At 40.4% G+C, this 26,596-nt stretch overlaps 1 protein-coding gene across 1 annotated transcript in view; it reads left to right on the top strand.

The window, feature by feature from the left end:
• The first annotated feature begins 5,235 nt into the window (after positions 1 to 5,235).
• Positions 5,236 to 26,596, top strand: part of BACH2 (BTB domain and CNC homolog 2) — a 418,233-nt gene continuing 396,872 nt past the window's right edge. Inside the window, 1 exon segment of the mRNA XM_044004876.1 lies at positions 5,236 to 5,615. The gene's annotated coding sequence lies outside the window, so the exon portion shown is untranslated.

Genomic DNA, 26,596 nt, shown 5'->3' with positions numbered 1-26,596 from the left:
CTCATGAAGTATTGTTTCCAAAATCCTTTCATTTTTAGTCATTTAGACAAATTGGTATAAGATTGGGAAGAAATGGATGGTTTGGGGAATGCTACATTTCCACAAGAAAGGGAGTTGTAAGGAGATAAAGGGTTCACTGAACAAAATGTGGCACCAAAACACTCAGGTTTTGCTACTATGATAAAGATAAGAATCTAGGTTAGATAGATGGAGACTAGTGATCTTACTTCCTTAGTTTAGCTTTTGTTCTCCCTCAAATTTATATGCAGCTAAGCCAAAGGCAATCTAGGAAATTTGTCTGAATTATCTAAAGCCTAAGCAATACAGTTATGGGTTTTTTTGTTGTTGGTTTTTTTTGGTAAGGCAATTGGGGTTAAGTGACTTGCCCAGGGTCACACAGCTAGTAAGTGTGTAAAGTGTCTGAGGCCAGATTTGAACTCAGGTCCTCCTGAATCCACAGCCGGTGCTCTATCCACTGCACCACCTAGCTGCCCGGGCAATACAGTTATGTATAACAGGGGAATACCAGTTCAGTTCTAGGCATTCACAGGGACATATGATCAGAGATTTAGAGGAAGGGACCTTAGTGGCCATTGAATCCAATCTCTTTATTTATAAGAAAATTGAGGCTGAGAGAGCTTAAGTGACTTGCTCAGAGTCAGACAGTTATCAAATATCTAAAGTGGGATTTGAACTCAGATCTTTCTGACTCAACTTCAATGTCCTATTTACTATGCCATGCAGTGAAAGATAGGTTGAGGAGTGGGGTCACTGATGAATGTCCCTAATGAAGTAAAGAGTAGGTTGGCTAATCCTTTCTCCTCTATCCTTCCTGCTGGATAGGGGCAAAGATGAATCCTTCCCAGGCATTTTTCTATCTCCTCCCAGAAAGGAAAAGGGGTTAGGCAAGATTTAGGGGTATGACAATCTTTTCTCTTCTCACCATCTTCTACTCCTTTTCAACTTTCTTCCTGAGATTTAATTAGCCCCACACTGTTACACTTACATAATTTTTTAGCTTATTTGATCTCAGGTCCAACTGATTTCCTCTATTGTCTTATGGACTTTAGAGCAAATTAAAAGTTAATAGTACAATCACAATAGCTCAGAGCCCCCAGATAAGAAAACTAATAGAGGTCATAACTTAATTATTTTTAATCTCTAGTTAATACCTGGCTCCTTTATATGCTTGGTTCAAAAATCAGCATGTAGTAAACATTCAAGTTCAAAGAAGCAAGCAGAATGGTACAGTATCTTTTATTGGACTTGTATGGGGAAAGAGTTTTTTGGAAACTATTTTTGGAATTTCCCTTCATCTTTGAAGAGGTGGATATAACCAGTAGCTTTAACCTGAGTTTAACCTGCAAGACCCTGGGGGATTGGAGAGAAGGACAACAATGGCCCTTCTTGATCTATGACAGCTCAATCGTCTCTTTGATTTTTCTTTCACTTGATGCCCCTGTACTACTGATTCGTTCTGTTATACCTCTAAATTCTAGGTAAGCCTTAGGACACTCTCCCTTGGGACACTGTTGAAGTCTTTTGAAGTCCCCCACCTTTAAGCCTGGGGTGCTCTACTTGGATTTTGTTTTCAGGGTATGGTGGCCATGACAAAAGGAACTCTCAGTCTGTCCTGTCTAGGGAGAGCTTTTAGAGCACTAGCTAAAAGAGACAGCTAAGCTGGCCCTGAAGAGATGAACATACCAGTAAAAACTACAAGATCAGCTAAGCCCAGAAGAGCAATGTGCCTATTGAGAAACAGGCCGAGCAAAGATCCTGTAGCCAGCAAGAAACAGGTCTATCCAGCAAGTCCAGTAAAGTCTGCAAAATGCTAAGTAAGAAGCGGGCCTAGTTATAGCAGTGTGTTGATATCATCAGAACATATCAGGGATCCTGCATCATTGGATGTATAATAACAACTTCTAACACTAATACAGTGTTTTAAGGTTTTCAAAGCACTTTGCCTATGTTATTTCCTTTGATCCTTAAAATAAACCTATAGGACAGGTACCATAATTATCCCCATTTTATAGATGAGGAAACTGAAACTGAGAGAGGTTAAATGACTTGTATAGGATCATACAGCTAGCAAGTCTCAGAGGCAGGCTTGGAACTCAGGTCTTCCTGACTCTAAGCCCAGTGCTTTGTCCACTATACCACCTTGCTGCTGCCCCTCTATAAGTATTTCCTCCATGCGGAACTTTCATTGGTAACCCTATGCATTTCACTTACTTTCCTGGTAGTGTGTGTGTGTATACACAAACATCCATCCATACACACATGTATACACATATACATCTATATATAGACACATACATCTATATATATTTGTGGGAGAGAGTGCATAAGGTTTATGGAGGTAATGTTCTATTGCAAATTTTCTTCCTAGGTTATTTCATCAAAAGCTCTTGCTTTAAACTAACTGTCCTCTAGCCAATTAAAGCAAATAGAAATTAATTGGTAGGGGGCTTGTGAGCTATCCTTTTGAGTGCATTTGGGATGGCTATTCTGGTGACCCCACATGTGAAAGAGGGACACTCTAAGTTCTACACAAAGAAGCTGCTGTATTTAGGAATGATCAAGACTAACTATAGATATCAATGAAGATTTCATGGAAGTGTTCAATTGAGAAGTCTCACACTGGACTCCAGGCTGAAAATGTAAAAGTCAAGTTGTCATCCAAGATTGCATGCAATGGAAAGCATCTCCTCTTTTTGCTACAATCAAGAAGAGCTCCAGTACCACTAATCAGAGATACTTGAAATCACTCAAGCTTTTAGGAAAACCTTGTCTTGTGTCTAGATAGACATATATTTTAAGATATTTACTTTAGGAATAAGACATAAAATTTAGCTATGCTCAGATTGAACGCAATGATCAATATTGATTCCAGGGAGCAGATGAGGGGTCAAGATGGGGATCAAAGGCAACTTCTAAAGAATTTGCCAACAGTGAAAAATCCTAGATCACATTGGGTATCAATATTTTTACTAGAGCAGAATAATTTTCTTTTGCATATTACAAAGCAACCTCTTTGATCCTTTCCACCTCAGAACTGGGTCTTCTAATTCTAAATCCTGTTTTCTATCTATGATATCACAAAAGCTACATTTTTGAGGAAGTGTGGAAAGAGACTTGGACTGTGAGTCTGGGAACATGTATTTGAGTCCTGGCTCTGCCCCTGTAAAATGGTGTGGCTTCCCCCAACACTTTGCTCTCTTCAAGCCTCAGTTTCCTCAAATGTAAAATGAAAGCTATGGACTAGATACCTTCAGTTCTATGATTCTGAGGCATGAGGGTACAGTTCTTCCCCATGATATCATTCTCCAAGCTTAGGATAGCCTGTTTCTTAGGACATCAATGCATTTTATATGGAAATATCCTAGACAAAGCCCTTTATTCAGTTGAAAAGGACATTTCTAAATTACATCCTATTTGAAGAATGTTAAATTTTTACAATTTACAAGAATGTTAAAAATTTTTGGTAGATATTCTAAAAATTCCCCATATACAATTTCACTGTTTCTTCAGCATATATTGGTACCTATTTAGTGCAGGAATTTATGTTTCTTTTCTATCCAGTGTGAGCCAAAGTTTTATAATATTCATTAAAAATCAATACCACATGTAATAATACAGAATACTACATGTACACAAGGGGGCAAAGTTACTGCTGTTTAGGGAAACAGAATTTCCTGGCTTTGGCAGGGTAAAGTTGCAGCCACCAATCCTGTACTAACGTAACCTTATTTTATTGCAAATTTATTTTCATTTTGAGTCCTAATTACTCCCTTTAAAATCTTAAACCACCATCAAGGTTTGCTCTGGCACTGAAAAACCAAAAACACTTGGAAGGCAAATTACACACCCTGGCAGCCACCAGGCATGAAAGGAATGGAAAAAACCTCCTGGATACACCTTCTTGCAATGAAGTGGAAGCCGGTATTGAGGAAGTCTGATGTAGAAAGGTAAAATTTAATTTATGTTCTTCATCTGATCCACGTTTCATAAAATTCTGGAGTAGGGGAATCCCAGATTAGCTAGAGTGACTCCCAGTTACTATCAGAGACACTAAAAAACAACAAACAAACAAACAAAAAGACCTGATTGCATTTGTGACAACCTGAGCCCCAGGTAGGAGTCATTTCTCTTTACTGACAGCATACGTGAAAAAGGTCCTCAGCTCCAGGGTCCCCAGTAAATGGGCTTACCCTGGTGGCCGTGGGACAGATCAGCAATATCCTGCCACCCGGGTACTGTGCAGCATCTTTCTTCCTCATTCAGGTATCTCTTGGCAAGGTCAAGTTTCTTGTCATCCCTCCCCCACGCTCTACGAAGAACGCTTTGAGATCTCTTTTATACACACACACACACACACACACACACACACACACGCACGCAGGAATGCACCTACAGAAACCCAGACATTCATAGACACTCACACCTTCCTCCCCCGCCCCATCTCTGGCCGAAGGGATTTTAGAGCCCCAGCGTAATCCTGGGCTTGTACTCGCATGGACACTGGCAGCGCGCGGACTGGGTTAGTGTAGAGCTCTCCAAGCCTTCGTGAAAACCCGCGCGAGCAGGACAAAGCGCGAGCTGGCTCGAGCAATAGGGCGGCCGCTGCACGCGGGGAAGGAAAGCGGCAGCGGGCGGCCGCGGCAGCAGGCGGCGCCGTGAAGCGCGCGCCACCTTGAGCGAGCCAGCGGAGTGCGCGCGCCCGGGACCCTCCCCCTCCTCTTCCCCTTCGCTAAGGCTCCCCCCCCCCCCGCCCCCCGCCTCCTTCTCGCCCCCCCGCCCCGCGCCCGAACCCGGAGCGCTATTCGCGGAGCGGCTTACGCTGGTTTCTGAGCGTACGGTACCCCAGCGGCTGGAGAGGCTGCGCTACCCGAATCCCGTAAAGTTATTGTGAATGGGGAGTGGGGTGACGTCAGCCCCCGAATGTCAACAATGTAGCGATTGAGAGTGTGGGCGTTCCGTAGAGAGAGCGCGAGCCAGGGAGAGCGAGTAACAAACAGAACCGAGGAGCCGCCGCCTGAGCCGCCGCCGCCGGAGCAGCAGCAGCAACAGCAGCAGCAGCAGCAGCAGCCGCCGCCGCCGCCGAAGCAGCAGCAACAGCCACCGCCGCCGCGCACGCCGGGGCTGCGAGAACCGCCGCCGCCGCCGCAGCAGCAGCAGCCGCCGCCGCCGCCGTCGGACGACCAAGCTTACAACCGCCACTGCCTCCTGCAAACAGCAGCATTTAACAGTATAAGCCCACGGCGGAGCTCGATCCGTGCGTGACACCGATTCTTCCCCGTCAGCCAAACACCCCCACCCCCCGGCCCCCTGCAGCCGCCTACCTCCTCCACCCGCTCTCTCGCTTCTCCCTCTCCTCTTCCCTTGTTACATTTTCCCCCTACCCCCTCCCTTTCCCTACGGACTTGGGGGGGCTGAGAACGAGCTGCCATGTGATGCCTGTCTGGTCGGGTTTCACTCGGTAACCCCCGAACCGAAAGCCACACACCGGCTGGCCGGCCGAAGCCGGGGCCGGGGGGTGGGCGGGGGGTGCTTGCAAGCCTGAGGAGGACGAGAGGGAGAGAGAGAGAGGGAAAGACGCAAAGTTCCAGGAAAAGGTGAGTCCTCTTTTCTTCTTTGCAAGCTTGCCTTTTCCCGGGCGCTTTGGTGACGGGGGAAGTTTTCGGCGTGGCTGACCTTAGGGGAGGGGACGAGCCCTTTCCAAAGTGGGAAAAGGGACACTGGAGAAGAGGGTGGGGGACGGAGTAAGGGCGAAATGGTGAGGGGACGGGAGCTGGAGAAGACTGTGTGGTTCTGGGGAGAAAGAAAGGGGAGGGCGAGGCGAAAGGAGGCAGGCGTAACCGGAGTGGGAAAGGAAAGATCTCTTGGGGTCCGTCCGGCTCGCTGAGTGTGCAGCGAGCGATTCTTTGCAAAGCACCCTCCTCTTCGGCTTTTATGACATTTTCTGGGAATGGGGAAGGAAATGGGAGGTCTTCCCCCACGGACATTGGACGTGGTGTGTGTGTGTGTGTGTGTGTGTGTGTGTGTGTGTGTGTGTGTGTGTGTGTGTGTGTAATCGCCTTGTCGTTTGCAGTAGGGGAAAATCTGTATTATATTCTTCATGTGTCGATGGGTGTTTTGGAACAGCAGGGGGAGGAGGAGCGGAGGGTAATAAGTCAGGCGTGCGGGAGGGTTTAGGGAGGTGTTGGGGAGAGAGGTTTTTGTTTTGTGCCAGCGGAGCAAAGCAGCTGTCAGATCTGCAGGCCTTTTAACCCAAGCTGGGGGAGGTGGAATGGAGTAGCCGCCACCGCCACACCACCACCCCTCCATCCCTTTACCCAGTCCTCTTCTTCCTCCCTTCCCCAGCCGCCACCTTCCCCTTTCCCTTCACCGCGCTTGAGCCCAAGGCTCGAAGTCCGTTGGCCAAGACTCGACCCCCTCCGAGCAGTTTTCGCGTCAGCTGTCATCTATCTGCTGCCGCCGCCGGTCAGCTTGGACTCCAGCCGCCGCAGGCGTGGGGAGAATGCACAAGTTCGGTGTCGGGGAGGGAGGAAGGATTGGAGCCACCCGCAGCAAATTCTGGCCCGCTGAGGGGTGGCCGGGGTGGGGGATGGGGGAGAAGAGTCCCCAAATTGGTCACAGTGATAATACTGTTTGTAAGAGTGTGTATATTTGTCATCGCGACTGGAGTGAGCTCTTTCGAGAGGGATATCCTTTTAAACATCCTCCTGCATAAAAGTGTCATTACTCTCTTGCCCAGCTCCGCTCTGCTTCCCGCCCTGAAATTCTAAGCTTCCCTCTGCTGAAGAAAAATTTTTTTTATTAAAGATTTACACCTCCCACCCGCAAGCCAAGGAATTGTCAATCAAAAGTGTTCTGGATCCCTCAACGTGCCTCCCTTCACCCCCATTCAGTCTCCCATGGGTTTGTGACACAGGCCGGGTGGGCTGTGGAGGCTGGAGTTTGAAAGGAGATGCTGGTTTTTTTTTGTAATTCACCAACTACCCGCCCAGGACGTAGCCTTAGGAGAAGGAAAACAAATGAGCATCTTGGTGACCTCTGTCTATCTAGCTCAGAATTCGAACTGTACCTTCCCAAGGAAGTGCTGACTCGTGTAGAGTGAGGGTGTGCGCTCTTGTTGGGTGGTGGTGGAGTGTTTATATTCCCTAATTGTAGGTGATGTTTGGTGTCTTGCACTTTGTCGTCTTTTAGACGATTTTTACAACTTGGAGGAAGTTACCGTAGCTTGAGATACTTGGGTGACTTTTAGTTTCTTTGCTGGGTATTCGAAAACCCAGCCTGCCACCCAGCCCTTTCCAGACTGGTGGTGTGCCAAGGGTAGAACCATCTATTAAATGGTCCATCACGGAAAACCTCAGATCGGAACAGTGCTCCGCGGTTAGAAATTGCATTTCTTAGACATCACCTTTGGTGATGAATTTCTCACGCTCTGTGTAAATTTCATCTGTTGAGTGTATTTAACTAAAAAGGGTAATTACTTCAAATAAAAAATCCTTTCCTGCCTAGTGGGAACCCTGGTGAAGATGATGCTTAATGAGATATTTTGCTTTTGTCTGTTTAGAGTAAAATTAGAGATGTTAACTCTGATAACGATTTTCTCAGATCATTAAAATGTAACATGTAGGAAAGGCAGTTTGCTGCAGAGGCTCTGGCTGTCATGAAAGAAACTAAGTGTGAAATCATGCTTCTTTCCTTTTGTGGAACAGGCTATTTTTGTAATCCAGAGGGTGTCTTTCTTTAAAAATGCTTTGGTTATTGTGAGATCACCCTACCCTGATTACAGAAATCCTGGCAGTTCTGGAGTAAACTGCATTTTTCATTCTTTCAGGTAATAATAAATGTGAGTCAAAAATGACATCTTGTTAGAATCAGTCTTTAGTATGTAAGAAAGATTGCTAAATTACAGTGTTGTTATTCAGGCTGCTATAGTTAAAGGTATGCCAGCATTTTCATTAAAAATTCAGTTTTTCAATAGTTTATAATTTCACCATGAAACTTTTAGTGGCAGAAATGCTTTTCACTTGGAAGATCTTTGCTTAAAGCATTCTGATTTTTTAAAAAATGGATTGATTGTTTACTTTGTTCCTCCTAGTGCTTTCACAAATTAGACAGTATTTAAATGGTCTCACAGAGATGGAATTCAAAAGTGTAACTGCAACACCATAGAGTAATTGCTTTCAATACTGAGAAGAAAAAAAATAAGTTGAGGGTTGTATTCACACAGACTTTTCATATTAAGTATTACAATATTTCACATTTGTTATTTGCTTCCTAGCAATGAATGCTTCTTTCTGAAATGTTGACTGTTTCCCCTTGTAGGTAGATGAGTCAGTTATTGTGTACATTGATATTATACACACAAATACATTCTTCATACACATCTTGACTCTAACCAAACTTAATGGCACAATTTTCGGATACATTTACAACTGTTTGTAAGACACCTTTCCCTTCCAAAAAATAATGAAAGAAAGAAAGAAAAAAGAAGAGATGCAGGTAGGTAAGGGAAAAGGTCTGTTTCTAATGATGCTGGTGACTGGGAAGAAATCATTTATCATCTTTTTCTTGAACTCTCTATGGCAATTCCCTAGCCTTGCTTCACCTCTTGGGGCCTTTGTGTGGGGCTTAATTATTTGCAAACTGCTTTGAAATCCCCAGATGAAAGGCAGCATATAAGTGCAAAAAGTATTGTTATTCAGATATGGATGTTAATGAGCCATTACAGTTCTTCAGGAAAATGTCTGTTCAAAGATGCTAGGAAACATTTCCACCTGATAATAACTGCTTAAAAGTAGGTTCAGATTACCGATGAGATAATTCACTCCAACTGTGTCCTCTTCAATTTGTTGCAATTCATTTTGTGATCAAAGTGAGTTGCACAGAGCCAGATGGTCAGGTTCATGTTCACTTCTATGCTGGGCCAGTACTTCACTTCTGGACTTCTTTAGCAACTCTCTGTAGAGCTAAAGGGAGTGAGTTATTCATTTGCATTTGTGATGATCACATCAGAGAGACTCCTAGGAGGCCAACAAAAGGTTTTAGACCAATTTGCAATGTTGGCAATTATTTCACTCTAGCTTGGTTTCACTGGTGTGGACCCAGACTCAAATGGGCAGGTAACCTAGCATGTACTGAGTTCTGGTTTTAGTGAATTTACAGTGAACCTAGCTCTGGCTTCAGTTTTTAGCAGTGGTATTTTTACTTCTAGGAGGTCAAAAGAATTGAGAGGGAGATAAATGAAGCTGAGTGACTTATACAGGCACCCCTATCAGCTTTCACATATATTTTTATAAATTAATGGCAGAACAAATATTAATAAATTATACTAAGGACACAGATGAAGTCTGAAGAGAAAAGCATTTCAGCTCTAAAAGTGTGGTTCCATTTCTTACTTCCCTTTTCTTCTTCTTTTGCTTGTTATGGACTAAATAGAATATAGCTAGGTGGTGCAGTGGAGAGCAGTCATGAGGGAAGATCTGAGTTCAAATTCAGCCTCAGATACTTCCTAGCTTTGTGACCCTAGACAAATCACTTAACTTTTCCTAGGCTCACTTTCTTTATCTATAAAATGGGGAATAAATAATAGCACCTACCTCCCAAGGTTATTTTGTAAAGTGCTTTGAAAACCTTTAAAATACTATATGAATGCTAGTTATTATGGATATGTAGCTTTGGGATATCTGAAGGCCATATTCATTCATTCATTCATTCATTCATTCATTCATTCATTCATTCATTCATTCATTCAGCAAGCCTCTATTAAGGATCTGCTATGTGTAAAGTTAATGTATTAGGTATTGAGGAGGTTACAAAAATGAACAAGATATTGCTTCCTGACCTGAGATAGTTTTAGGTTTAATAGAAGAGGTAATAATAATAACTAATGATATTAACTAATAACAATAGTCAGCATTTATAGAGAGCTTTAAGGTTTGTGAAGTGCTTTACAAATCTCATTTGATTCTCAACCACCCTAGTATGTAGGTTCTATTTATTCCATGTACAACAAATATAAGGCACAACACAGAGAGCAGAGATGAAGGTGGAAGGGGCTCCTAACAGCGTGCTACCTAAGAAGCCTCCCTGATTAGAGAATTTTTCCCTAAGTGATTCCTTCCACAAATTGAAAATTGAAATTTCCATGCAGAGAATTTGATCCCTCCAGCTCTCAGAATCTTAATCTTCCTTCCAACCTCAGGTCCGATGTGACCTTCTTTGTGAAACCTTTCCTGAACCCCCTAATTGTTTGATCTCTCTCCCTCCTTAAAGAATTGTTTGTATTGACTTTTTTGGTATTCATACTGTGTTCTTGCCATCATCCTTCCCCTCAAAAAATGTAAGCTACTTGAAGACAGAGTCTGGCCTTTTGTCTTTGAAGTCCTAGCTTGCTTATTAAATGTTTGTTGAAGTTGTATAAAAAGAAACTAGGCTTAGCTTGGAGCAATTTGCAGTCAGAGCAGTTGCACTGAAGTCTGGGAAATGTAGTCAGACATAAATTTAGGGTGATAGTTGGGCATGCTAAATTCAATTTAACAAAAACTTATTAATCACTTAGCAGTGAATTACTGTGATTAAAGACAAAGTCATAGATGATAGAATTATATACAACCACTAGGTTAGTAGCAGTTGAGAACTGGATTGCCAGGGAGCATGCCTGAAACTTTGGACATTTTAAGTAGCTATCTAGCCAATTTGCTTTGATTTTTTAAATTAAATTTTTTCCAATTAACACGCATTTTATACAGCTAATTTGGATGATGCCAAACTACCTCCCTAGTGAATTTAGCATTTTAATGCAACTAGCCAAAATTGACTCTGAAGATCAATTGTCATTTCTTACCTACATGTTTGTATCTAAGGTGTAGCTGCATCACAAGACACGAGTTCTGGGTAATGGAGGTGAGTCAGTATGGTGTAATTGAAAAAGCACTAGCCTTCAAATCAAAGAACCTGGGTCTGAATTCTGGCCCAGCAAAATTAGGAACTGTGTAACCTTGGAGAGGCTGCGTTATCTCTGTAGGGCTTAGTTTTCTAACCTCTAAAAAAATGAAAGTGTTTCTTCCTCTGTTAAATAATGGGATTGAAGTAGTTTTATTCATAAGTCCCTTCCAACATTAAACCTAGTGTACCTAAAGAATCTTAAATAGTGCATTGTTGCCAAGTCAGTATATAGTTATTTTTAAGCATGACTAAAGAAAGTCGAGGCAAGACAGGAACTTGGGCTTCTTATCTATTAGATTCTTGTAAGTAGTGGATTTATAATACTTGCCATATCATGCTATACCCATACAATATCCTCTCTACCGAACATACTATTTCTAAATAATATGTAAATTAGTCCGTATTCCTCTCCAACTTAATGGTATTACTGAAAGACACAGCCAGCAATTCACTCTTTTTTCTCCTTAGGTTTTCTTCCAAAACAATAAATCACTTTGCTCTGAAAGCTCTTGTCATCTCTCATCCGTGCCACAGGAATCAGTGCCAAAACATCTCTCAGTCTTCCCAAGTGACTTTGCAATCAAGGTTCAGGCAGTGTAATCCCTTGGTAATGTCTCTTTTGTATCTTATCCTCATAATAAATTGGTCTTTTGGTCTGTGATCGGTCCCTTTCCTTTCTGAGTTTCTCCTTCTGCTGACCACCCTTTTTTCTTGGCAATATTAAGAGAAACAACAGAGAAATCATAATGGTTTAAAAAGAAAGAAAGAATATATTTGCCAGTCATGTCCCTCCTGTTTCATTTCTTTCCTGCTTTCCTTTTTAAAAAAGTTATTTATTCCTCTACTTTCTAGTCCTGTCATATCTCTTTTCTTTCTCCTTTCTTCTTGTTCTAAGCCTTTGACTGCCACATGACAAACTCTGGCTGTCACCAGAAGAAAACATTTCTAGTCCCTTGACAGTTTCTGATTCCAGTCCGTGACACATTACTGTCTTCCTTCTCTATGGTCCTTTCCAAATGCTTCTCCCCAATCCTCTTCCCTAGTTGCTACAGAAGCTTTATTCAGTTTTTCTCTCCTATCCCCCACAGGCCATTTCAACTTTTACATATAAGTCCTCACCACATCTTTGTGAAGTAAGGAATAGATAGACTACCTTTATTCTTTTTTCATTTTACATGTGAGGAAACCAGAGTTAATGTGACTTGCCCAAGGAGACTGAATGAGTCAGTAGTGGAATTGGAAAATTGAACATCATAATAACTACTCCATTGTTCTACCTATTAGCCCATATTCCTCTTCTTTTCAAGATATCTCTTTAAAAGTATGGTGATTTTATGGGGACAGCTAGGTGGCACAGTGGATAAAGCACTGGCCCTGGATTCAGGAGGACCTGAGTTCAAATCTGGCCTCAGACACTTGACACTTACTAGCGGTATGACTCTGGGCAAGTCACTTAATCCTCATTGCCCTGCAAAAAAAAAGTATGGTGATTTTATCAATCAATATGAGTGCTCCCTCCAGCAGTGCAGATCACCACCCCTTCCATCACACATTAGCAGATAGCTTCATGAGTTTTTGTGGCCAAAAAAAGTCATAATCATAATTGTGAGGCAGTCAGTCTGCTGGTAATGAATCTGTCTGAATTTAACTAGGCTGGTCTTCAGATGTCAGACCCACATACAATCAAGGGGCACATTTTTGGAGTTTGAAGCAGGACCTGCCTGAGCTTGTGTTTTGCAGGAATAGGCTTAGAGGGCTTCCAGTCATGTCTTCACCACAGTCAGGCAGCAGAGTAGGACATCATGGAAGGCCCTTTATGATAATTTCAATAATTACTTACAGAATGTTCACTTTTACTCCTAAGTGTGTCCAAAACCATTCATCACCTTTTCAGACTCTGCAAATTGTTAGCATGTATGTGGATCCTCACCAAATGGGCTAGGACTGCAGAAATGCCTCTCTGTTGAGGCAGCTTGCCACTTTATGACTGCCACTCTGAAACACGTGTCTCTTCCTTTTTCTTTGAGGCAACTTGGTGTGAAACAAAGTGTCCCATTTAGAGTCAGGGGACCCAAGTTTGAATCCTGTCTTTGATGATGATTATGTGTGTGACTGCTAGCAGGTTGCTTAATCTCCGTTGACTCCTATTTCTTCATATGTAAAATTAAAATGTTGGATTAAATGATCTTTAAATTCCCTTCTAGCTCTAAACTTAGGGACTTAGTTCTTCTAGCCCTATTAATTATTTCCCATCCCAGAAGTCTTTCTTTACCTTCCTCTCTCTGTGGCCCTTTGTAGAATTGTATGAACCCTGGAGTCTGTTTTTCCACTATGGCCCAATAGATGGTGCCTCAAAGAGGGCCCAAAATCACATTGTTAATATTTAGTTATGTGTCTGTGACAACTAAAAGTGAATTTTTATTTTTTGAAATTAAAAACTATGAGATAATCAGTTATCATACAGAGGGTGGAGTATAAATAACATTCTTTTTAAAGATATATATATTTTTTCATTAAATACTATATAATTACATGTAAAAATGTTAACATTCTTTTTTTTAGATTTTGAGTTGCAAATTCTTTCCCACCTGCCTCTCTGTGCCATCCCTTGAGGAGGCACACAATATGATATCAATTATATATGTGAAATAATGTAAAACATTTATATGTTGCAACTGTGTTGCAAAAGAAAACACACAAAAAGCCCAAGAAAAATAAAGAAAGCAAAAAATGTATGTTTGAATCAGCACTGAGAGTTCATGAGTTGTCTCTCTGGTGGTAGATAGCATTTTCCATCATGGCTGCTGTGGAATTGTCTTACATTGTGTTGATCAGAGCAGCTAAATCTTTCACAGCTGATCATCCTTATAATACCATTGTTACTCTGTACAATGTTCTAGTTCTTCTCACTTCACTTTGTATCAGTTCATATAAGTCTTCTCAGGTTTTTCTGAAATCTGCCTGCTCATCATTTTCTTATAACACAATAGTATTCCATCACAATCACATATCACCACTTGTTTAGCCATTCCCCCATTTGATGAGTAGCTGCTCAATTTCCAATTCTTTGGAACCAAAAAAGAATTGCTGTAAATATTTTTCTACAAATAGATTCTTTTCCCTTTTCTCTGATCACTTTGGGTTACAGACCTAGCAGTAATTACAAATCATATTCTTGTTGTATAGTTATCTACTCCCATTTCAATCAATTAAAAATTTTTGAACATTTTCATATGATGAGAACTTAAGTGGGTAACAATCAAATGATCTTTTAAGTCTCACTTCCAAGCTTGGTTCTGTAATGACAGTTTCCATCCAAAGCAGGGTAACTGTCCCTGGAACAAGGTGTTTGAGAGCCATTGCATGTCTCATCATCCAAGACACTTGAATGAAGATCTTGTAGTAAATTATTAACTTCTAACGTCAATGGATATGTGATCTCATCAATGTGAGTTTTTGTACCAGATACACACATTTTTATTTTGGATGACTCTTGTCCCTTAACTCCCATAAATCTTATGTAACACAGAAAGTCTACCCAATGTGTTAGAGGCCTTTCTCTCAGTTTCTTAACAATAAAAGAAAACCAATATAGCACTGAATCTTTTCTCTGTTATCCTTTGCTCTAGATACATGACCAGTCCTCCTCCTTTTCCAGACACCTTTTTCTTTGATATCTTCTTTTTTTTTTTTTGGTGAGACAATTGGGCTTAAGTGACTTGCCCAGGGTCACACAGCTAGTAAGTGTCAAGGGTCTGAGGCCGGATTTGAACTCAGGTCCTCCTGACTCCAGGGCCAGTGCTCTATCCACTGTGCCATCTAGCTGCCCCGGTAATATCTTCTTTATATATTCTTTAGTGTGAAATACCATAATCTTTGAAGAATCACAATTGCAGGTGGCCAATAGAGAGAGATGTAAGGTAGACATTAATAGACCATAGCATATATTACCAAAGACTAATTGCATGTAAGGGGTGGTACATTACTATTAATAAAATTAATTATCTATCTTTTTTTTTTTTTTAGTGAGGCAATTTAGGTTAAGTGACTTGCCCAGGGTCACACAGCTAGTAAGTGTTAAGTGTCTGAGGCCAGATTTGAACTCAGGTCCTCCTGATTCCAGGGCCGGTGCTCTATCCACTGCGCCACCTAGCTGCCCCTATCTATCTCTTTTAAAATATTATTTTTAGAATATAGTTTATGTTTAAAATTCTGAAAAAAATGTTCATAATTCAATCACCTTGTGATGTTAGGAAATATTTTACATTTATGCAAAGGATGAAATTGAAAAAAATTTCTCTGAAAATTGGTATTGTTTGTGCCTTGATACATGGTCTAATAATGGCATTCTTTAGATGTATGTATCTAGTTGTTCAGTTAGGGGATAAAGAGTGAGAATGATACAGTTGGTGGTTGAGGACCATATCCACTTAGTGTTTTGGATGGAGAGGAAGAAGGTGAAGTCAACAATTCTCCTAATAGGAATGCTAATATATTGAGGAAGAAAACTTGATTTAGACATAATCATTTCATTTTTCATAATCATTAATCATAATCATAATCATTTTTTTAAGTGAGGCAATTGGGGTTAAGTGACTTGCCCAGGGTCACACAGCTAGTAAGTGTTAAGTGTCTGAGGCTGGATTTGAACTCAGGTACTCCTGACTCCAGGACCGGTGCTCTGCCCCTAGACATAATTATTTTAAAGGACCATATTACACATATTGGCTTCCAGTAATAGGTAAAAATAGGTGACCTTTATTCTCATTATAATCCATTTCTGGGAAATATTATCTTTACAGATTGATGTGTTTCAACTCTTTACTAAAGGTTTGAATGGATTTTTAAAGAACTAGTTTGGTGGGCAATGACCCTCACATTACCTGAAGTTTTCAAGGTTATTTACTGTTCAGAATGCTTTCTCAATGTTTCTGTCCCTTCTGGTTACCACTTCTTCATTTTCAGCTAAGAGATATTCCTTGGCAGCTGTCTAAATAGTAAGTGTACATTTGAAGTTCTAACCAAGGAACTATAAAATGTCTGAAAGTAGTGGGCTCATTTTTGGTATTTAGTCGAATTGGGAATCTTTGTAGTCAGCTGAATAGGATACTTAGTGTGTCACTGTTGGGGACTTTATGTGATTTTTAAAAAATCAAGTAGATGAGTGCATACAGATTTCTATGCAAACAATGATGAGCTTAAATTAAAGCTGCTGATTTACTAGGAGAATTACTTGCATTGATTTGAAGAATATCTATATGGGTTCAAGATTCCATATTATGCAAATCAGTAAGCACCGAAGAGTCAAACTGTGAAAGATATGAAATTAAATATGTCATAGCTTATTGCTTATTCAGGAAAGAAAATGTAGGTATATTGGGAAGTTACTTTCTATTTTCCATCCATCTTATGTGAAAAGGCCGGAGTCTGAGCTGGCCCTAGGCAAAATTGTGATTCAAGAAGTTGTTTTGTTTGTTTGTTTGTTTAACATTTCTCATCTTCCTTTTCTGTACCTTTTTCCTCTTTTCTCTCAACTCCTCTTCCCAATACCTTACCCTTTACCTGGTTTCCTCATATACTTTTCTTTGCATCTTTTGTTTTGTTTTTTTGGTTTTTTTTTTAGGCAATGGGGGTTAAGTGACTTGCCCACGGTCACACAGCTAGTAAGTGTCAAGTGTCTGAGGCCGGATTTGAACTCAGGTCCTCCTGAGTCCAGGGTCGGTGCTTTAACCACTGCGCCATCTAGCTGCCCCCCTCATATACTTTTCACTCTTAATTCTCCTCTGAAAACAAGCTCTCAAGAGAGGAAGAAGCAATGTGATGTAGGTGAAAGGACATCAACTTTGGAGTCAAAAGAGCTGGATTTGAATCCTGGTTCTATTTCTTGTGCCTACCACTTAATTTGTCTGGGCCTTATTTTCAAAATCTGTAAAATTAGAGCTTTGGATTAGATCAACCTCTAAAGTCCCTTCTACCAAATCCAATGATCTGATGAGAACTCATGTGCACCAGGGTATAAAAATACTTTTATTTAGTACATTACTTCTCATCAGGGGTGTTTGCATTTTAATAAATGACAGCTGAATTATGTCAAAGAGTTGAATCTTTGGTAAAATTTCGGATATCAACTGGTTGGCGGCGAGAGGCATTTTGGGAAGCAGAGAGGGCCCCTATGGCAAGCAGTTGTCTGCTCAAAAGGCCATTTCTGGTCAGAGTAATCTAACTATACAGATTAGAGGATAATAACTGCTTTGGTATACAAAGAAGAAATGGTTTTTCTTTTATGTTATAATAAACTTGACAGGGAGCACCACTTTTCCCTATATTCTTCCAAAAACTGGACTGGATAGCATGCACATTGTAGCAAGTCACTCTTTTATTTGACATTTAAACTAAAGCCTCAGGCAAAAGTCACCAGGTCTATAATTAGGAATTCTTGTCACTGTCAGTGGTAGTGAACCTGAAATTCTCTATTATTCTTGAAAATTTAATTTTAATGGAAAAAATAGCAGTAGCATTGTTTTCGAGATATTTTTTCTGCAAGTTCTTTACAAATCACTCCCTAGCACCCTTTTTCCTCAAACTGTTATAAGAGGCAGTATTATTTATTATTTATTTATAAACAGAGGCAGCTTCTGAACATTAAGGAACTATATGGCATGATTTCTCCAGCTAATGAGATTATTTAGATTGAAACACTTTGCCCACTTATAAATGTCTTGTATGTATTAATGGTTGCTGTACATTTTAAATTCCCTCCCCAACCCCTCACCCCCCTAAACGCCCCCAAACCAAGCTGTCCTGGGCCCATTGTACCATCTGCTGGCTAGTGTGGGGAACTTCCCCTTCCCTTTCTTTTTTTTCTCAGAGGTATTGTATATTATGTCTGGATTACTTGGCCTTACTTGTTTTCTACAGGTCAAGACTCAGCTAATTCCACCTCAGGCATTCTTGATCTCACACATGCATCCATCTCCTTTACCTGCTCTGCTTGCTTTCTCTGGTTTCTTCTAACTTTTGTCTAGTTAACTTAGGAAAACCTTTTCCCCTCTCCTGTTTGTAAGACAAAAGATGACTCTCATCATAAGGGATGAGTGTAAAAATAGGCCAGCAATACACATATGTCAAGGAATGGGTAAGCTACATATTTTGAAGTGAAATTAGACATGATAACCAGTACCATCCATCCTAAGGGCCTGGAAGCAGTCTAGACGTCACCTTCAGAATCTCCACAGATGTTTCTGTGTATCTTCTCCATCTCTTCTAATTAAATCTGCCTTTCCTCAGGCACCAGCATTCAATAGAAATAAAAAAGCTATTTCTTATTCAGTTTCCCCCATTTTGCTTAATTACTAGTACTGAAACATTTTCTGCTAATTTTAACTGCAGGTGTATAGTATTTCAGCCCTATAATGGCTTCACCAATTTAAAGCATCATTTCTTAAGGGGAAAAAAAAGGTTTGGCATTTCAAATAGCCGCTCCACACAAGAACTTGTGGGGCAGCTCACCGCTCATTATATCAAAGCAAAGATGCCTTGGTTCAGGCATAAATCTCCCCGGCAGTGATAAATACAAACTTTCCACTTGTTTTCAGTGTCTCAGTATTGTAGGTCTGAGAATAGTCCCCCTGTGAAAAACAGGAACTGTGCTTGTCTGTTACCAGTTCTTGTGGTCTATATGGCAACTATTTTGCTCTTTCAGAAGGGAGGGAAACACATTTATAACTAATTGAATAAAAGCAGCTAAAACTAAGTGACCCTTGAGACTTGAGTGCAGCTGCTCATCCCAGCATAACATGGAAAGTGAGTTGTTGTTCTATTATCATTTATTTAGCAGTGGTACAGATTTATTTAGCTCTTAACTGGGAAAACAGGAACTGTAACTGTTGAGGTGTTTCTCTTCATTAATTTGCATGTGCCCTGTTTTTATTTAGTGGGGAGGTGTGTGCACAATATGTATGCAAGGGTAATTTAGCACGTCAGCTATTTCCTACGAGTCGCTCTTGCTGACTCACAAGTCTGCTGCAGCTCTCAGCTGGCCTCACTGTAAACTGCCCACAAGGGAAGACCAAGACTTCAAGAACTCTGAGTGCCATGGAGTTGCTCAGGGGTTATTTTCAGTTCTGTGGTCACTGGTCGGCCAGCTTCTCTTCCTCTTCCAACAGCCAAAACACAATCTTTTGGTTGAATAGTAGAACATCAGACTTTCGCCTGTGTTTCAGGCTAAGTAAGTAGCTTACCATTTGTGAAATTGTGTTTAACAGAACTGATTGTTGCCTCATCCTGTTTTCTTGGAATCCTTGAGGTATAGGAAAGCGTGTGTGTGTGTCTGTGTGTCTGTGTGTCTGTCTGTGTGTCTGGGGGGGGGAGGGAGAAGGGTAGAAGGGATAGTTAGATGCAACGAGAAGCTTTTCTTGTCTTTTCCATATAGAATGGCCATGTCTCTTACACATTAACACCAGAAAGCACTTCCCAGAGCTATTCATTAGCTTATGTTTTCCTGGTGTGACACCTGACCCAAATCTTCCATCCCCTCAGGCAGGGATCTCCCATTAGGAATACACAGAGGTGGGTCATTCAGCTGCCAGCAGAGGTTATTTTGTGTTACTGAAGTCCTTGAGTAATTGTAGGGTTAGTTTATATCCAAGGTATTTTACTGGGGTAAATAAGCTGACCTCTGTGTCGGGCCATAGCTAGCATTTGTTTTTTGTGTTGGTTTCAGTGTTTTGTTTTCTGAATTAAATGTTGCTTATTTTCGTTGGAAAGTGTGAAATGCTGCTTCTTTGAGGTTTCTATGTAAATTTCCTCTAGTCACTACAAATAACATCCCATATCAGCCTAAACTATCTCAATAGATGATTAAGTGAGATTAGTTAGCCTGAGACCGTATTTAGCACAGAAGCGAATCCCTGGATCTTGTTTTGGTAGTTTTGATAAGCTTTCTATAGCAATTATGACCAGTAATAAAGAGAAAAACCACACAGCATGCTGTGTAACATAAAGATGATGGGAGTTCTTGGTTTCCGCCAATAGAAATGACTCATCAGTATCAATAGAGTTGTGACTTCTAATAATAACCCAGTTCAAGACCTTTAAAACATGTGGTTTTAGCCCCTGCTGTTAGTGAAAGGTTGGAAAATATTAGTTTGTCTTTTAAAAAAAAATTCTTCACATCTCTTGATTTCACCCAAGTATAAAGTTGTTTTTTCAAATGGTAATTATCACACCACTGTTTTTCATCTTACTGTTTTTAGTTTCATTATGACCAAATAACCAAGTCCTCATCTTTTCATCGGTTAGAAATCTGTGCACCAAGCATCTCCTTGTTAAGAGAGCATTCCAAAGGAAATGTAGCTGAAAAGCAGGTCCTCTCTGAACCCAGAAAGGAAACAACTGGTACATACCACCTCTGCCCACTGAGATCTGCCTCCTACTTTCCATTTCCATTTAGCTTGTCCTGGGGGCCCAGAGGTAATGCTAACTAGTCTCTATTGCCCTTTGAGTCATTGTCAAAGGATTCCAAGGGGAAGGTTAACAGAAAATAAGAGTCAGAGAGGAAACAGCAGTGTGTAGAATGAGCAATTATTAGCCTTGGAAGAAATTTGCTGTTTCCTTTCTAATAGTATAGGTAATACCACAAAATAATGGAATGTATGTATGTGTGTATAGTGTATGTGTTTCCATATAATAATCTGTTTGTAATAGATAACATTTTGAATACATGCTAAGCAATTTTCAAAGATTCACAAAACTCAGGGTTAGAAGAAAGCTTAGAGACATCCATTTCAGAGATTCTTAACCTTTTTGTGTCATAGACACCCCTTTAACTGCTGAAGCCTATGGACCCATTCTCAGGATAGTATATTTAAATGCATAAAAAAATATGGAGGATTACAAGTGAAAACAATTATATTGAAATACAATGATCAAAACATTTTTAAAAAACAAGTTCATGGACTCTAATCCACTCACTACTTCAATAAGAATCCCCTCTCTAGCTTAGCCAACAAGTGGTCATTCAGTCTTCGCTTGATAAACTCTAGTGAACAGGATACCTACCACTGGTTCATTCCATTGTAAACATTTCCAGGTGCTGCTCTGTAAATCTTTCTGCTTTGAGATCCAGTTTACTTGCAGTAATGATCATGAGGCCCCATCCACTGAAGATCTTTTGGCATCATAGATTTAAGGTGGGAAGGGACCTTGGAGGTCCTCTAGTCTAATTGCCTCATATTGTAGATGAGAAACTGAGTCCCAGTGAGGTTAAATTATTCCCACTAGGTTACAGATCCAACATTTGAATTCAGGTTCCTCTAACTCCAGACCAAGTACACACTCCACTGTACCATTTGGAGAAATCTGAATTTATCTCTTGACCTCATATCATAATGAGAAAAAGAATGATTTACTTAAAATAGAAAATATTGTGTTATCGATGAATTGCATCAACAGCAAACATCACCTGTAGCCCCAAGCCAACTCCTTTCTTTATGCCTTCTCAGAGATGGAAGGTTATGAATCTAGTGCATTTCTAAGGGCCATCTAGGGAAGCAGGATACAGAAGCTTGCTCCTCTGATGCCCAAGAAAGGGTTATATCTTGATAGCTGGGTTTCAGTTACTGTTCACCTCAAGAATTAGCTGTTGCTCTTCTCATCACTTGCTGGTGAAGGCTCCCCAGGAACTGAAGAAAAAATACCACTATATTGACTCCCAAGATAGGCGTGGAGTCAGAACATGTCTGAATAGTGGTGCCTATCTCCATTTTCAGAAGTCTGTATTTCAAGAGAAAAGATAAACCTCTCACTGTCTCAAACCCTTTGGAGCAATAATTAGAACAGCTTGGGGAGAAATTCCTTTATGCAAGGAGCCATTTTTCCCCTATTTTTGCCTCTTCTACTTCTTATATTCATGCACCAGACATGCTGAGTCATTTGCGCAAGGCATTGTAGTGCTAATTGCAACTGTTCTACTTTGTATATGACCTTGGACAAGTCACTTAATGTCCCTGGGCCTCTGTTTCCCTATTTGCAAAATGAGAGTGTTGGACAGGATCACTGAGATACCTTCCAGCTCTAGAGCTATGATCTATGGATTTTGATCCCTAATGCTCCATTAAAAAATCAATTCTAATTGTCTAGAAGCTTCTCTCTACATTGAGATGAAAGGTGCCTCAGTAACCTCCACCCATTTCTAGTTCTTCCCTCTGGGGCCAAGCAGAGAAAGTTAAATTCCTTTTCCATGTGACAGCCCTTCAAATACTGGAAGGAAGCTATCATCCCTCTCCCCTCCACCCCCCTTTTTCTTTTCTTCATGCTAATATCTCCATTTCTTTCAGTTTATTCTCATATGGCAGAATCTCTAGGCTTTTGACCATACTGTTCACCCATCCCAGGACACTTTGCAGTATTTCTCTCTAGTTTAGCTGACATCACAGAAGTTTCCATTCTGTAGCAGTGGCATTACCTTTAGACCTTAACTCTTATTTATACAGTTTTACCTGGTACAGATAAAGCAAATCATAGTTGACAATTTTAGGAGCCATAAGAACCTCATTATTACTACAGACTTTTTTTTTTCATTCCAAATGCTTTCAAAAACATTAACGTTTTACTGTGTGTCTTGGTTATGGACTGTTGGAGTCAGAGTACTTTCTTTCTTTCTTTCTTTTTTAGGCAATGGGGGTTAAATGGCTTGCCCAGGGTCACACAGCTAGTAAGTGTCAAGTGTCTGAGGCTGGATTTGAACCCAGGTACTCCTGACTCCAGGGCAGGTGCTTTAACCACTTCGCCATCTAGCTGCCCCCGTCAGGGTAATTTTCATTTTGTTTCTAGCATGACAATTGAACTGGGGCATTAGTATCTATATATTCCTGTGGGATTTTTCTTTCTTTCTTTTCTTTTGGGGGGGTACTGTGGGAGGCAACCTGGTAGAGTGGAAGATGGTGCTATATTTAAGGTCTGGGTACCTGGGTAAGAATCTGAACTCTATTACTTCCCACCTGCTTAACCTTCGACAAAACATTTGTCAATTTGGGTCTCAGTTTCCTAATTTGTAAAATGAAGGGGATTAGTCTAGATGGCCAGTTTGTTCTCTAAATCTGTGACATTATGAACACAATAAGATTGAATGAGGAGATAAACTATTCTAGAGTCTGTCTCAAAATTAGAATTAATTAGTTGAAATTTTGCGTTAGTCTTGCTACGCAGTAGGTGTTTGGTGTTTTTTTTAATGCTTAAATCCTATCTTCTAAAATCCTATCTGCTCTAGAAAGCTTTTCCTGACCTCTCTTAATTCTACTGCCCTGGCTCTATTAATTATTTCCTATATATATCCTATATAAAGCTTATTTGTATGCATTTGTTTGCTTGTGGTCTTCCCCCATGAGATTTCAAGTTCCTTTAGGGCTGGGACTATCTTTTGCTTCTTTTTGTATCCCTAGCATTTAGCACCTTGCCTGGCACATGTTGTTGTTGGGCAGCTAGGTGGTGCAGTGGATAGAGCACTGGGCCTGGAATCAGGAAGGCCTGAGTTCAGATTTGGCCTCAGACACTTAGTTAGATGGGTGACTCTAGGGAAGTCACTTAACCCTTTTTGCCTTAATTTTCTCATTTGTGAAATGAGTTGGAGAAGGAAATGGCAAACCAAACCAGTATCTTTGCCAAGAAAACCCCAGTTGGGGTCACGAAGCGTCAAACATGACTGAACAACAGCAACAATAATAAGAATTTAATAAATGTTTAATGACCAACTTGTATACTCTTTCTGTTTTATACACACCTTTTTTATATAAGCCCTCAGCCTTGTGATCCTCATACATACCTAAATCTCTGGTATGTAATTTTTTTGTTTGTTTATGCATTTAGACAAAGAGCTCTCTCACTTCCCTTTTTATATTTGTCTCTAAGTCTCTGTGGATTTTTTCTTCCTCTACTATAGAATTAGACAGTGTTAGATCTAAAAAGATGTTAAATATTTCCTAGCTTACTTCCCTCCCCCCATTTCACAGGTGAAGAAACTGAGGCCAAGGGGAGATAAGTGGCCAGACCAAAATCAAATAGACATAGTGATGTGACAAAATGAAACAAATACCAAACATGCTTAACTTACCTCTTTTTAATTAGTTACACTGTCATAAGAGGGTATACTTAATTTGATGGGGATAATAGTGTTACAATTTGTAAGATACATTTCTGGGAAGCCAAAATTTAAACCATGAAAGCTTAAAATGTCTTTTTTTAGATGCTTAAGGTGATAATCTTTATAATGGCAATACTAAATTCTTCCTGACTTTAATTGCTCTCTTCTCCTCCTTAGTGACTCAGAGGTATCTTGCCAGATAGGCAGGGCAGGGATGAGTGGGAGCTGCCAACACTATGCCCCTTCTGATTGTAATGGCCCACGGGGTAAAAAGAAAGGGGACAAAGTTCTTTTTATGTTGCACTGGTTCCTAAAGCCTACAGGAAGGCCCAAGAATTCATCTGTTTGTTGTGAGGGAGGGAAAGAAACATACAGAGTGGGCAGGGTGAATGGGGGTCACCCTAGGTCTACTGAGTCATATAGGCCACAGAAGTCATTTGTCCAAACCATAAATGAACAAAAATCTTCTCTCTAGTATATCTGACCAATCCCGCCTTTTGCACAAAGACCTCCAGGGATAAGAAATAAACTTTCTCCTGCCATAGCCCATTCCCCTTTTATACTTCTCAAATTTTTGAAATTTTGATGAAAGGAAAAACCTTTCATCAAGCTACCTGCTTCTCAACTTCTTCTTCTTTGTTGTCTTCTAGAGCCAAGCAGAAAAATCCTTAGGTCCTCTTAAGTATTCTCTTTTACAGCCATCATGTGGCAAGGTTATCAGTCCCTTCACCTTACTGGATGCTTTCCAGTTTACTAATATCTCCACTCCAGTTTACTGATATCTTTCCATAACTATGGCCCTGAAAATAGTTTGCCCCATATGGTCTAACCAGGGCAGAATACAGCAGGACTGTCAGCGTCTTCGTTGGGACATCAGTTCACTCTAACATGTTAGCTTTTTGGCTGCCCCTATCACACTCTTGATTCGTATTAAACATTGTCCACCAAGACCTCCAGATGGGGCTTACATTCCTGCAGGTCAATAAGAAACAGCTGCAGATAGCTATAATATATGATATTTCACAGTGAGTGGAAGAGCTCATGAGAATTGTTGTTTGTCCTACTGCATATGGGATGTTGGGGTTCGATTCTGGATATCACATTTAAAGAGTGACATGAATATACTAGCAGAGAACACCCTGAGAAGGGAAATCAGGATGGCAAGGAGTCTAGAAACCATTCCTTATAAAGCTATGTTGAAGGAATTTGGGATGTTTAGCCCGGAAATTGGAAATTAGAAGAAATAGTGGAGACAAGCTAGCTGCTTTTAAATATTTGAAAGGCTGTGTCATTCATACTAATGGGCTAAAAGTTGAATCTGCTTCATTCCTTATCACCACCAATCCTTCCCTCCAGGTTCTACAATTTTTCATATGACATCTATAGAATACCTAACACTTAATGTCATATTTGCTAAATTCTCAAGTGAAAAGTTACTTAAAAACAGAGATTAGAAATGAGCTTCAGTGAGTGCCCAAATGCTTGTAGAAAAAAGTCTTAAATGTCATTGCTCTTTGCAACAAAGAGTTATTTGCAGCAACAGAGTTATTTGGTCAAAGCGCTGGCTAATTCACATCTCCAAGTCTGTTTTCTTTTGGCAAACAGCCCAGAGGAATTAGACTTAAAAGCAGATTCTGATGTGATCTGGTGTGTGCATGCACTTGAATTGGGTATTTTGTTTTTGCTTTGTTTGGTCCCTCCTTTTTTCAGGGCTGACTTTTTAAAAAGCCCTCTAGATTCTGGCTTACTGTGGCGGTTCTTTTGGTTTTGTTTCCTTAATCCATAAACAATTGTGGGGAAAAAATGGCAAAACACTTCAGAGAGTTGGACAGTGTCCAACATGGCTGTCTGATGATGATGTAAGTGACAGAGCTGCTTAAGATAGTTATCCCTTCCGAATTAAAAATAGTTAAACTCCCATTTCTAAAGATTATATAGTTACAGAGCATTGCTTTGTCAAGGCCAATTGTCTCATCAGGGTCCATTGTTGAAATAATAACTGTTAAAATACAGGTGTTGGAAGTATTTGGTTTGCAAGAGAGCTTTGGAATTGAGAAGGCTAACAATAACTTCTCTTTATGTAGTACTTCATGGTTTGCAAAGTGTTTTCTTCATGATCCCATGAGGTAGAATAAATAGCATTCCCCTTAATTTGCTGATTAGGAAACAGAGCCTAAGAGAGCTTAAATGTCTTCTTGCCCAGGATCAATCCTATGAAGCTGAGACTCAAACCTGGGTTTTCTGGCTTCAGTTCCATTTCCATTAAGCTACATTGCCTTTCTGCCTCTCATCCTATATACCTGCAGAATGTAATTTTGTCTTTAATTGTTTCACAATGATTTGAAAGCACATCATGAAGAGGAGTAAGATTTTCCCCAAAGCTAAAAATTTCAAGCCTTTAAATGCTTAAGAGATTGGGTACCAGGGGAGGTATCACTTACAGAAAAACCAAATCTCTATACTCCAACACTATGCATTTTGAGAGAATTTCAGACTTGA

This window comes from Dromiciops gliroides, chromosome 4 (genome assembly GCF_019393635.1).
Source record: "Dromiciops gliroides isolate mDroGli1 chromosome 4, mDroGli1.pri, whole genome shotgun sequence".
Lineage (NCBI taxonomy): Eukaryota > Metazoa > Chordata > Mammalia > Microbiotheria > Microbiotheriidae > Dromiciops > Dromiciops gliroides.
Note: the sequence above shows the minus strand (reverse complement) of the source record. Positions and strands in the feature narration are given on the sequence as shown.